The 12,952-nt window shown below is 63.8% G+C and overlaps 4 non-coding genes across 4 annotated transcripts; all 4 read right to left on the reverse strand.

The window, feature by feature from the left end:
- Positions 1-910: 910 nt before the first annotated feature.
- LOC142868416 (5S ribosomal RNA) lies at positions 911-1,029 on the reverse strand. Its single transcript, XR_012917419.1, has one exon. It is a non-coding gene; the product is annotated as a 5S ribosomal RNA (ribosomal RNA).
- A 3,536-nt stretch (positions 1,030-4,565) lies between these two features.
- On the reverse strand, positions 4,566-4,684 carry LOC142868417 (5S ribosomal RNA). The gene has a single exon (XR_012917420.1). It is a non-coding gene; the product is annotated as a 5S ribosomal RNA (ribosomal RNA).
- A 3,530-nt stretch (positions 4,685-8,214) lies between these two features.
- On the reverse strand, positions 8,215-8,333 carry LOC142868418 (5S ribosomal RNA). Its single transcript, XR_012917421.1, has one exon. It is a non-coding gene; the product is annotated as a 5S ribosomal RNA (ribosomal RNA).
- Positions 8,334-11,869: 3,536 nt separating this feature from the next.
- LOC142868419 (5S ribosomal RNA) lies at positions 11,870-11,988 on the reverse strand. Its single transcript, XR_012917422.1, has one exon. It is a non-coding gene; the product is annotated as a 5S ribosomal RNA (ribosomal RNA).
- Positions 11,989-12,952: the final 964 nt, after the last annotated feature.

The raw sequence follows: 12,952 nt of genomic DNA on the forward strand, positions 1-12,952 counted from the left end.
CTGGCCAGAGCTGGAACCCGTTCCAGTAAGCCAGGTAGCCCAAGAATGGACACACGAGCACCACGTGCTCGCGCTCACCAGCAAATGGGTACGAACCGATGGACACCTAAGTGGACACAGAGGAATCACCTTCATCGGGTGGGTGTCGGGCGGGTGGGGGGAGGGGATGGGCATACACCTCCATTAGGAATGGGGTGGGTGCGCACCGACTGGGGGATGGGCGCACTTGAGGCTCTGACCCGAGGGGGGAGGCAGGGAGAGGGCAACGTACCCGACCCTAACATTGGTACCCCCACAATACGCTGGAACGACATCAGAGGTAAATGAATAAGAACACAGGGGGGAGGGGGGCACGGGCAACACATGTCACCTTAATACTTGGACTCCCATCATCTGCTTGAAAAGAGAGAGAAAAGAAAATGCAATCATAGAGATAAGAGACACTTTTTAAAGATAATGAATCCGAAGAGAAAAGTAAAAGGAGGCCTGTGGAGCAGGTCTGGGTGTGACTCCGGATCCCCCAACATCAGGTGCCACCACCAAAGATTCCTACGTGTAGCCCATAGAACCCCAAAAGCAACGGGACGAGTTCTGGTCACATACTCCCTCCAAATGACATCCTGGCCTTCTTCTGGAACTCCCTCCCCTCTCAGACTCTCAAGGTTTCCTCCAGCGTGTCGGTTCCCACAGAGCAGACCTTTGGTCTGAGACCTGACAGTCCAGAAGCCACGCATGCTGCCGCGTGACGGCGGTGTCGCGGCTTGGGACAAGAGGAGGCCCCACGGTGCGGGCTGGGGCGCCAGGCACCGCGGCGGGCGCTGAGGGTGGGGGTGACCCCCACCCCGGGCCGCCGCCTCGCTCCCAGAGAGGGGACAGAACAGGAGGCAAAACAAAAAAAAAAAAAAGAAGAAGCCGACGGCACCCGGTATTCCCAGGCGGTCTCCCATCCAAGTACTAACCAGGCCCGACCCTGCTTAGCTTCCCAGACCAGACGAGGTCGGGCGCGTTCAGGGTGGTGTGGCCCTAGACGGCGGAGGGCGCCCCTGCCCCGCTCAAGAAGCCGAGCCTCTCTGCACTTCCCCGCCGCCTCCTCCCGCCCCAGGCCCCGCACCGGCGCTGACCCGCGCCGGGCCGGGCCTGTTGAGTTCACCGGCCGGGTCCGGCGGGCTCCGAGGGACGGGGGTGACAGGCGGGGCGGGGCGGGGCGGGCAGGGAGCGGTGGGCCGGGGTGGGGGGCTGTCTCTCTATACACACACAAACACACACACACACACACTCACACTCACTCACTCACACTCACACAAGATGCGCCTCCACGGCTGGACTCGCCAAGGTGGAGACCTTCCAGCCCCCTTCCTCTCCTCGCCTGGCCTCCTTCCCCTACCCGCCCCCCACCCCCAGCTCGTGGCCGCCCCCGCAAACGCCCGCCGCCGCCGATTGCGCACGCGCGGATCGCCCGCCCTTTGACCCCAGGCAGGGGCCGCCCTCCCCGACAACCCCTTTCAGCTGGGCCCCCCACCCTGTGGGTGGGCTGCCGCCTATTCCCCCGGGCCCGGGCTGGGGCACAGCGCATGGGGGAGGGGAGCGAGTGTATGGGGCCTCTCTCTCTCTCTCTAGGGATGTGTCCCATGGGTGGGGTGGCGTGGTTTGTGGGGCGCTGAAGAAATCAGTCCCCTCCATCTCCTACCTCTGGAAAACGCCCAAGCCCTTGGAGAACTGCCGGCAACGCGACGGGGGGGGGGGGGGGGGGGCCGGGACCCTCCTCTGCGTCCTCCTGTGGCCCAGTCCAAGGGGCCTGGGCCTGGCCGGGGCTGCATTGGACCCCGACCACCCTGGCGTGTGGACTCGCTAAAAATCGGCGATTAGATATTGGATTCCAGCTTCATTGAGGTCATTTCACTAATGAGTGCACCGGAAAGAGTTTCCTAATCCATCTGTGAGGGTGGCAACTGAAAGAGAATTTGAAAGCTGACAGAATAGGCGAGGAAAGGCATAGGAGATTTCCACACCCAGTAAGGAAGCCTTTCCCGAAATGGAAGAAAGAAACGAGCAAACAGAAACACCGGTAGCCCGCCAGGATCAGAGTCTGCCCCCGAGAGAAAGTACCCTGACCAGGTTCACCCGTGGGTGGGTGGCGAGCTAGCGGCATTCAGAAGAGCGAGGCCCGCAGTCTGTGCAGAAGACACCTGCACTCGGGTGTGTGTGGCGGCACGATTCACAAGCAGCTCCAGATGTTAAGCCAAGGAGAAGCCAGGGAGTTCCCAACGCCCCAGGTGTCCTCAGCCCACGACTGGCTGCTGGGGGAATGCGAAGCCCGGCTCCTTGTCTCAGAGCGGGACAACCAGGAGGTGTGACGTACACCCCGGGGTTCCCAGGAGGATCAGGCTGAAGCTGGGACTTGGCCTGAAAGTGTCCCCTCGCATGGCCACCCCCTTCCCCTTCCTGCTCCTCTACTCCTGGTGCCCCTCCATCCAGGGGCCAGACCTTAAAGAGTCACCCGCAAGAGAATCCTGGTCCCAAAGGAGCCTTCTGGGGGACCCGTGCTGAGAGAGGTTGTGGGCATGGCCCGCTGGGGCTCTGCCCGACCCAGGGCTGAGAGATGCAACCTCCCAGCTCTGGGTCCCTGCAGGGGAAGCGTTGGCAAGCACAGGGCCAGTCCTCCAAAGGCCCAGGTGCAGGGAGCCCAGGCCAAGCAGCCTGTGGAAGAAGCCACCCCGGGAAGACGACTGCAGGCCACGGCCCTTCCCACCTCCTCCTCCTCCTCCTCCTGCTCCTCCACCCCCCCGACCTCCCACCCCCCACCCCCGACATGGCGCAGGGCTCAGAGACACCTCAGACACTTGCTACCCAAAGTGCAAAGGGCATCAGTTGCTCCTCCAAACCCCCCCCCCCTGCCCAGCAGACCGCGTTGTCCAGCCAGCCCCCGGGCCTCCCTGGGGTGCCCAGCACAAAAGTGCAGACAACCACCGGACCCTCAATCTCAGTTTTCGGATGTTTTTGCCACTCTAAGGACCCGCAGGCCAGCTGGGCCTTCTGGCAGGACAGAGAGCCCCGGAATCCGACGTGGAGAGCTGGGTGTACGTCCCCACGAGGAGGCGGTCCCCACCTCCGCGGCTCTCCCCTTGCGGGGGGGGGGGGAAAGCAGCCACGGGGCCTCAGAGAAGACACCAGGCTGGGCGCCCGCCCCACAGTGGGGGCACGTCCCCCGCAGGCCACTTAGCGACGGCCGCCGGCCGGCGGACGGTTGGGTGGCGCGAGACGCTGCGGCCGCCCTGCTACCGGGTTCCTGGGAGGGCGTCCTGGAACCAGCGTCCACACCAAGCCCTTGGAAGGCCCAGGCGACGGAGGAGCCCCGTCAGGCAGGGGCCGAGGACGGTGACGGCCCGGGCGGGGAGGAGCGTGTCAGGCAGGGGCAGAGGACGGTGACAGGTGACAGGCCGGGCGGGAAGGAGTCAGTCAGGCAGGGGCCGAGGAGGAGACGGGCTGGGTAAGGGTTAGGGTTAGAGTCAGGGCACAAGTCACAATCGCAAAGACCTGGAAGCGACCCGAGTGCCCATCGACCCACGAGTGCGTAAATGAAATGTGGCGCGTGGACACCACGGAGTGCTATTCAGCTAGGAGGAGCAGCGGTGAGAGGGCACCTCTCGTGGTTCTCCTGGCCAGAGCTGGAACCCGTTCCAGTAAGCCAGGTAGCCCAAGAATGGACACACGAGCACCACGTGCTCGCGCTCACCAGCAAATGGGTACGAACCGATGGACACCTAAGTGGACACAGAGGAATCACCTTCATCGGGTGGGTGTCGGGCGGGTGGGGGGAGGGGATGGGCATACACCTCCATTAGGAATGGGGTGGGTGCGCACCGACTGGGGGATGGGCGCACTTGAGGCTCTGACCCGAGGGGGGAGGCAGGGAGAGGGCAACGTACCCGACCCTAACATTGGTACCCCCACAATACGCTGGAACGACATCAGAGGTAAATGAATAAGAACACAGGGGGGAGGGGGGCACGGGCAACACATGTCACCTTAATACTTGGACTCCCATCATCTGCTTGAAAAGAGAGAGAAAAGAAAATGCAATCATAGAGATAAGAGACACTTTTTAAAGATAATGAATCCGAAGAGAAAAGTAAAAGGAGGCCTGTGGAGCAGGTCTGGGTGTGACTCCGGATCCCCCAACATCAGGTGCCACCACCAAAGATTCCTACGTGTAGCCCATAGAACCCCAAAAGCAACGGGACGAGTTCTGGTCACATACTCCCTCCAAATGACATCCTGGCCTTCTTCTGGAACTCCCTCCCCTCTCAGACTCTCAAGGTTTCCTCCAGCGTGTCGGTTCCCACAGAGCAGACCTTTGGTCTGAGACCTGACAGTCCAGAAGCCACGCATGCTGCCGCGTGACGGCGGTGTCGCGGCTTGGGACAAGAGGAGGCCCCACGGTGCGGGCTGGGGCGCCAGGCACCGCGGCGGGCGCTGAGGGTGGGGGTGACCCCCACCCCGGGCCGCCGCCTCGCTCCCAGAGAGGGGACAGAACAGGAGGCAAAACAAAAAAAAAAAAAAGAAGAAGCCGACGGCACCCGGTATTCCCAGGCGGTCTCCCATCCAAGTACTAACCAGGCCCGACCCTGCTTAGCTTCCCAGACCAGACGAGGTCGGGCGCGTTCAGGGTGGTGTGGCCCTAGACGGCGGAGGGCGCCCCTGCCCCGCTCAAGAAGCCGAGCCTCTCTGCACTTCCCCGCCGCCTCCTCCCGCCCCAGGCCCCGCACCGGCGCTGACCCGCGCCGGGCCGGGCCTGTTGAGTTCACCGGCCGGGTCCGGCGGGCTCCGAGGGACGGGGGTGACAGGCGGGGCGGGGCGGGGCGGGCAGGGAGCGGTGGGCCGGGGTGGGGGGCTGTCTCTCTATACACACACAAACACACACACACACACACTCACACTCACTCACTCACACTCACACAAGATGCGCCTCCACGGCTGGACTCGCCAAGGTGGAGACCTTCCAGCCCCCTTCCTCTCCTCGCCTGGCCTCCTTCCCCTACCCGCCCCCCACCCCCAGCTCGTGGCCGCCCCCGCCGCCGCCCGCCGCCGCGGATTGCGCACGCGCGGATCGCCCGCCCTTTGACCCCAGGCAGGGGCCGCCCTCCCCGACAACCCCTTTCAGCTGGGCCCCCCACCCTGTGGGTGGGCTGCCGCCTATTCCCCCGGGCCCGGGCTGGGGCACAGCGCATGGGGGAGGGGAGCGAGTGTATGGGGCGTCTCTCTCTCTCTCTAGGGATGTGTCCCATGGGTGGGGTGGCGTGGTTTGTGGGGCGCTGAAGAAATCAGTCCCCTCCATCTCCTACCTCTGGAAAACGCCCAAGCCCTTGGAGAACTGCCGGCAACGCGACGGGGGGGGGGGGGGGGGCCGGGACCCTCCTCTGCGTCCTCCTGTGGCCCAGTCCAAGGGGCCTGGGCCTGGCCGGGGCTGCATTGGACCCCGACCACCCTGGCGTGTGGACTCGCTAAAAATCGGCGATTAGATATTGGATTCCAGCTTCATTGAGGTCATTTCACTAATGAGTGCACCGGAAAGAGTTTCCTAATCCATCTGTGAGGGTGGCAACTGAAAGAGAATTTGAAAGCTGACAGAATAGGCGAGGAAAGGCATAGGAGATTTCCACACCCAGTAAGGAAGCCTTTCCCGAAATGGAAGAAAGAAACGAGCAAACAGAAACACCGGTAGCCCGCCAGGATCAGAGTCTGCCCCCGAGAGAAAGTACCCTGACCAGGTTCACCCGTGGGTGGGTGGCGAGCTAGCGGCATTCAGAAGAGCGAGGCCCGCAGTCTGTGCAGAAGACACCTGCACTCGGGTGTGTGTGGCGGCACGATTCACAAGCAGCTCCAGATGTTAAGCCAAGGAGAAGCCAGGGAGTTCCCAACGCCCCAGGTGTCCTCAGCCCACGACTGGCTGCTGGGGGAATGCGAAGCCCGGCTCCTTGTCTCAGAGCGGGACAACCAGGAGGTGTGACGTACACCCCGGGGTTCCCAGGAGGATCAGGCTGAAGCTGGGACTTGGCCTGAAAGTGTCCCCTCGCATGGCCACCCCCTTCCCCTTCCTGCTCCTCTACTCCTGGTGCCCCTCCATCCAGGGGCCAGACCTTAAAGAGTCACCCGCAAGAGAATCCTGGTCCCAAAGGAGCCTTCTGGGGGACCCGTGCTGAGAGAGGTTGTGGGCATGGCCCGCTGGGGCTCTGCCCGACCCAGGGCTGAGAGATGCAACCTCCCAGCTCTGGGTCCCTGCAGGGGAAGCGTTGGCAAGCACAGGGCCAGTCCTCCAAAGGCCCAGGTGCAGGGAGCCCAGGCCAAGCAGCCTGTGGAAGAAGCCACCCCGGGAAGACGACTGCAGGCCACGGCCCTTCCCACCTCCTCCTCCTCCTCCTCCTGCTCCTCCACCCCCCCCCCCGACCTCCCACCCCCCACCCCCGACATGGCGCAGGGCTCAGAGACACCTCAGACACTTGCTACCCAAAGTGCAAAGGGCATCAGTTGCTCCTCCAAACCCCCCCCCCCTGCCCAGCAGACCGCGTTGTCCAGCCAGCCCCCGGGCCTCCCTGGGGTGCCCAGCACAAAAGTGCAGACAACCACCGGACCCTCAATCTCAGTTTTCGGATGTTTTTGCCACTCTAAGGACCCGCAGGCCAGCTGGGCCTTCTGGCAGGACAGAGAGCCCCGGAATCCGACGTGGAGAGCTGGGTGTACGTCCCCACGAGGAGGCGGTCCCCACCTCCGCGGCTCTCCCCTTGCGGGGGGGGGGGAAAGCAGCCACGGGGCCTCAGAGAAGACACCAGGCTGGGCGCCCGCCCCACAGTGGGGGCACGTCCCCCGCAGGCCACTTAGCGACGGCCGCCGGCCGGCGGACGGTTGGGTGGCGCGAGACGCTGCGGCCGCCCTGCTACCGGGTTCCTGGGAGGGCGTCCTGGAACCAGCGTCCACACCAAGCCCTTGGAAGGCCCAGGCGACGGAGGAGCCCCGTCAGGCAGGGGCCGAGGACGGTGACGGCCCGGGCGGGGAGGAGCGTGTCAGGCAGGGGCAGAGGACGGTGACAGGCCGGGCGGGAAGGAGTCAGTCAGGCAGGGGCCGAGGAGGAGACGGGCTGGGTAAGGGTTAGGGTTAGAGTCAGGGCACAAGTCACAATCGCAAAGACCTGGAAGCGACCCGAGTGCCCATCGACCCACGAGTGCGTAAATGAAATGTGGCGCGTGGACACCACGGAGTGCTATTCAGCTAGGAGGAGCAGCGGTGAGAGGGCACCTCTCGTGGTTCTCCTGGCCAGAGCTGGAACCCGTTCCAGTAAGCCAGGTAGCCCAAGAATGGACACACGAGCACCACGTGCTCGCGCTCACCAGCAAATGGGTACGAACCGATGGACACCTAAGTGGACACAGAGGAATCACCTTCATCGGGTGGGTGTCGGGCGGGTGGGGGGAGGGGATGGGCATACACCTCCATTAGGAATGGGGTGGGTGCGCACCGACTGGGGGATGGGCGCACTTGAGGCTCTGACCCGAGGGGGGAGGCAGGGAGAGGGCAACGTACCCGACCCTAACATTGGTACCCCCACAATACGCTGGAACAACATCAGAGGTAAATGAATAAGAACACAGGGGGGAGGGGGGCACGGGCAACACATGTCACCTTAATACTTGGACTCCCATCATCTGCTTGAAAAGAGAGAGAAAAGAAAATGCAATCATAGAGATAAGAGACACTTTTTAAAGATAATGAATCCGAAGAGAAAAGTAAAAGGAGGCCTGTGGAGCAGGTCTGGGTGTGACTCCGGATCCCCCAACATCAGGTGCCACCACCAAAGATTCCTACGTGTAGCCCATAGAACCCCAAAAGCAACGGGACGAGTTCTGGTCACATACTCCCTCCAAATGACATCCTGGCCTTCTTCTGGAACTCCCTCCCCTCTCAGACTCTCAAGGTTTCCTCCAGCGTGTCGGTTCCCACAGAGCAGACCTTTGGTCTGAGACCTGACAGTCCAGAAGCCACGCATGCTGCCGCGTGACGGCGGTGTCGCGGCTTGGGACAAGAGGAGGCCCCACGGTGCGGGCTGGGGCGCCAGGCACCGCGGCGGGCGCTGAGGGTGGGGGTGACCCCCACCCCGGGCCGCCGCCTCGCTCCCAGAGAGGGGACAGAACAGGAGGCAAAACAAAAAAAAAAAAAAGAAGAAGCCGACGGCACCCGGTATTCCCAGGCGGTCTCCCATCCAAGTACTAACCAGGCCCGACCCTGCTTAGCTTCCCAGACCAGACGAGGTCGGGCGCGTTCAGGGTGGTGTGGCCCTAGACGGCGGAGGGCGCCCCTGCCCCGCTCAAGAAGCCGAGCCTCTCTGCACTTCCCCGCCGCCTCCTCCCGCCCCAGGCCCCGCACCGGCGCTGACCCGCGCCGGGCCGGGCCTGTTGAGTTCACCGGCCGGGTCCGGCGGGCTCCGAGGGACGGGGGTGACAGGCGGGGCGGGGCGGGGCGGGCAGGGAGCGGTGGGCCGGGGTGGGGGGCTGTCTCTCTATACACACACAAACACACACACACACACACTCACACTCACTCACTCACACTCACACAAGATGCGCCTCCACGGCTGGACTCGCCAAGGTGGAGACCTTCCAGCCCCCTTCCTCTCCTCGCCTGGCCTCCTTCCCCTACCCGCCCCCCACCCCCAGCTCGTGGCCGCCCCCGCAAACGCCCGCCGCCGCCGATTGCGCACGCGCGGATCGCCCGCCCTTTGACCCCAGGCAGGGGCCGCCCTCCCCGACAACCCCTTTCAGCTGGGCCCCCCACCCTGTGGGTGGGCTGCCGCCTATTCCCCCGGGCCCGGGCTGGGGCACAGCGCATGGGGGAGGGGAGCGAGTGTATGGGGCCTCTCTCTCTCTCTCTAGGGATGTGTCCCATGGGTGGGGTGGCGTGGTTTGTGGGGCGCTGAAGAAATCAGTCCCCTCCATCTCCTACCTCTGGAAAACGCCCAAGCCCTTGGAGAACTGCCGGCAACGCGACCGGGGGGGGGGGGGGGGGGCCGGGACCCTCCTCTGCGTCCTCCTGTGGCCCAGTCCAAGGGGCCTGGGCCTGGCCGGGGCTGCATTGGACCCCGACCACCCTGGCGTGTGGACTCGCTAAAAATCGGCGATTAGATATTGGATTCCAGCTTCATTGAGGTCATTTCACTAATGAGTGCACCGGAAAGAGTTTCCTAATCCATCTGTGAGGGTGGCAACTGAAAGAGAATTTGAAAGCTGACAGAATAGGCGAGGAAAGGCATAGGAGATTTCCACACCCAGTAAGGAAGCCTTTCCCGAAATGGAAGAAAGAAACGAGCAAACAGAAACACCGGTAGCCCGCCAGGATCAGAGTCTGCCCCCGAGAGAAAGTACCCTGACCAGGTTCACCCGTGGGTGGGTGGCGAGCTAGCGGCATTCAGAAGAGCGAGGCCCGCAGTCTGTGCAGAAGACACCTGCACTCGGGTGTGTGTGGCGGCACGATTCACAAGCAGCTCCAGATGTTAAGCCAAGGAGAAGCCAGGGAGTTCCCAACGCCCCAGGTGTCCTCAGCCCACGACTGGCTGCTGGGGGAATGCGAAGCCCGGCTCCTTGTCTCAGAGCGGGACAACCAGGAGGTGTGACGTACACCCCGGGGTTCCCAGGAGGATCAGGCTGAAGCTGGGACTTGGCCTGAAAGTGTCCCCTCGCATGGCCACCCCCTTCCCCTTCCTGCTCCTCTACTCCTGGTGCCCCTCCATCCAGGGGCCAGACCTTAAAGAGTCACCCGCAAGAGAATCCTGGTCCCAAAGGAGCCTTCTGGGGGACCCGTGCTGAGAGAGGTTGTGGGCATGGCCCGCTGGGGCTCTGCCCGACCCAGGGCTGAGAGATGCAACCTCCCAGCTCTGGGTCCCTGCAGGGGAAGCGTTGGCAAGCACAGGGCCAGTCCTCCAAAGGCCCAGGTGCAGGGAGCCCAGGCCAAGCAGCCTGTGGAAGAAGCCACCCCGGGAAGACGACTGCAGGCCACGGCCCTTCCCACCTCCTCCTCCTCCTCCTCCTGCTCCTCCACCCCCCCGACCTCCCACCCCCCACCCCCGACATGGCGCAGGGCTCAGAGACACCTCAGACACTTGCTACCCAAAGTGCAAAGGGCATCAGTTGCTCCTCCAAACCCCCCCCCCCTGCCCAGCAGACCGCGTTGTCCAGCCAGCCCCCGGGCCTCCCTGGGGTGCCCAGCACAAAAGTGCAGACAACCACCGGACCCTCAATCTCAGTTTTCGGATGTTTTTGCCACTCTAAGGACCCGCAGGCCAGCTGGGCCTTCTGGCAGGACAGAGAGCCCCGGAATCCGACGTGGAGAGCTGGGTGTACGTCCCCACGAGGAGGCGGTCCCCACCTCCGCGGCTCTCCCCTTGCGGGGGGGGGGGGAAAGCAGCCACGGGGCCTCAGAGAAGACACCAGGCTGGGCGCCCGCCCCACAGTGGGGGCACGTCCCCCGCAGGCCACTTAGCGACGGCCGCCGGCCGGCGGACGGTTGGGTGGCGCGAGACGCTGCGGCCGCCCTGCTACCGGGTTCCTGGGAGGGCGTCCTGGAACCAGCGTCCACACCAAGCCCTTGGAAGGCCCAGGCGACGGAGGAGCCCCGTCAGGCAGGGGCCGAGGACGGTGACGGCCCGGGCGGGGAGGAGCGTGTCAGGCAGGGGCAGAGGACGGTGACAGGTGACAGGCCGGGCGGGAAGGAGTCAGTCAGGCAGGGGCCGAGGAGGAGACGGGCTGGGTAAGGGTTAGGGTTAGAGTCAGGGCACAAGTCACAATCGCAAAGACCTGGAAGCGACCCGAGTGCCCATCGACCCACGAGTGCGTAAATGAAATGTGGCGCGTGGACACCACGGAGTGCTATTCAGCTAGGAGGAGCAGCGGTGAGAGGGCACCTCTCGTGGTTCTCCTGGCCAGAGCTGGAACCCGTTCCAGTAAGCCAGGTAGCCCAAGAATGGACACACGAGCACCACGTGCTCGCGCTCACCAGCAAATGGGTACGAACCGATGGACACCTAAGTGGACACAGAGGAATCACCTTCATCGGGTGGGTGTCGGGCGGGTGGGGGGAGGGGATGGGCATACACCTCCATTAGGAATGGGGTGGGTGCGCACCGACTGGGGGATGGGCGCACTTGAGGCTCTGACCCGAGGGGGGAGGCAGGGAGAGGGCAACGTACCCGACCCTAACATTGGTACCCCCACAATACGCTGGAACGACATCAGAGGTAAATGAATAAGAACACAGGGGGGAGGGGGGCACGGGCAACACATGTCACCTTAATACTTGGACTCCCATCATCTGCTTGAAAAGAGAGAGAAAAGAAAATGCAATCATAGAGATAAGAGACACTTTTTAAAGATAATGAATCCGAAGAGAAAAGTAAAAGGAGGCCTGTGGAGCAGGTCTGGGTGTGACTCCGGATCCCCCAACATCAGGTGCCACCACCAAAGATTCCTACGTGTAGCCCATAGAACCCCAAAAGCAACGGGACGAGTTCTGGTCACATACTCCCTCCAAATGACATCCTGGCCTTCTTCTGGAACTCCCTCCCCTCTCAGACTCTCAAGGTTTCCTCCAGCGTGTCGGTTCCCACAGAGCAGACCTTTGGTCTGAGACCTGACAGTCCAGAAGCCACGCATGCTGCCGCGTGACGGCGGTGTCGCGGCTTGGGACAAGAGGAGGCCCCACGGTGCGGGCTGGGGCGCCAGGCACCGCGGCGGGCGCTGAGGGTGGGGGTGACCCCCACCCCGGGCCGCCGCCTCGCTCCCAGAGAGGGGACAGAACAGGAGGCAAAACAAAAAAAAAAAAAAGAAGAAGCCGACGGCACCCGGTATTCCCAGGCGGTCTCCCATCCAAGTACTAACCAGGCCCGACCCTGCTTAGCTTCCCAGACCAGACGAGGTCGGGCGCGTTCAGGGTGGTGTGGCCCTAGACGGCGGAGGGCGCCCCTGCCCCGCTCAAGAAGCCGAGCCTCTCTGCACTTCCCCGCCGCCTCCTCCCGCCCCAGGCCCCGCACCGGCGCTGACCCGCGCCGGGCCGGGCCTGTTGAGTTCACCGGCCGGGTCCGGCGGGCTCCGAGGGACGGGGGTGACAGGCGGGGCGGGGCGGGGCGGGCAGGGAGCGGTGGGCCGGGGTGGGGGGCTGTCTCTCTATACACACACAAACACACACACACACACACTCACACTCACTCACTCACACTCACACAAGATGCGCCTCCACGGCTGGACTCGCCAAGGTGGAGACCTTCCAGCCCCCTTCCTCTCCTCGCCTGGCCTCCTTCCCCTACCCGCCCCCCACCCCCAGCTCGTGGCCGCCCCCGCCGCCGCCGCCGCCGCCGCCGCAGCCGCCGCCGATTGCGCACGCGCGGATCGCCCGCCCTTTGACCCCAGGCAGGGGCCGCCCTCCCCGACAACCCCTTTCAGCTGGGCCCCCCACCCTGTGGGTGGGCTGCCGCCTATTCCCCCGGGCCCGGGCTGGGGCACAGCGCATGGGGGAGGGGAGCGAGTGTATGGGGCGTCTCTCTCCCTCTCTAGGGATGTGTCCCATGGGTGGGGTGGCGTGGTTTGTGGGGCGCTGAAGAAATCAGTCCCCTCCATCTCCTACCTCTGGAAAACGCCCAAGCCCTTGGAGAACTGCCGGCAACGCGACCGGGGGGGGGGGGGGGGGGGCCGGGACCCTCCTCTGCGTCCTCCTGTGGCCCAGTCCAAGGGGCCTGGGCCTGGCCGGGGCTGCATTGGACCCCGACCACCCTGGCGTGTGGACTCGCTAAAAATCGGCGATTAGATATTGGATTCCAGCTTCATTGAGGTCATTTCACTAATGAGTGCACCGGAAAGAGTTTCCTAATCCATCTGTGAGGGTGGCAACTGAAAGAGAATTTGAAAGCTGACAGAAT

The sequence above is a fragment of the Microcebus murinus genome, unplaced genomic scaffold (assembly GCF_040939455.1).
Source record: "Microcebus murinus isolate Inina unplaced genomic scaffold, M.murinus_Inina_mat1.0 scaf031_hap2_Mmur4.0, whole genome shotgun sequence".
Classification (NCBI taxonomy): domain Eukaryota; kingdom Metazoa; phylum Chordata; class Mammalia; order Primates; family Cheirogaleidae; genus Microcebus; species Microcebus murinus.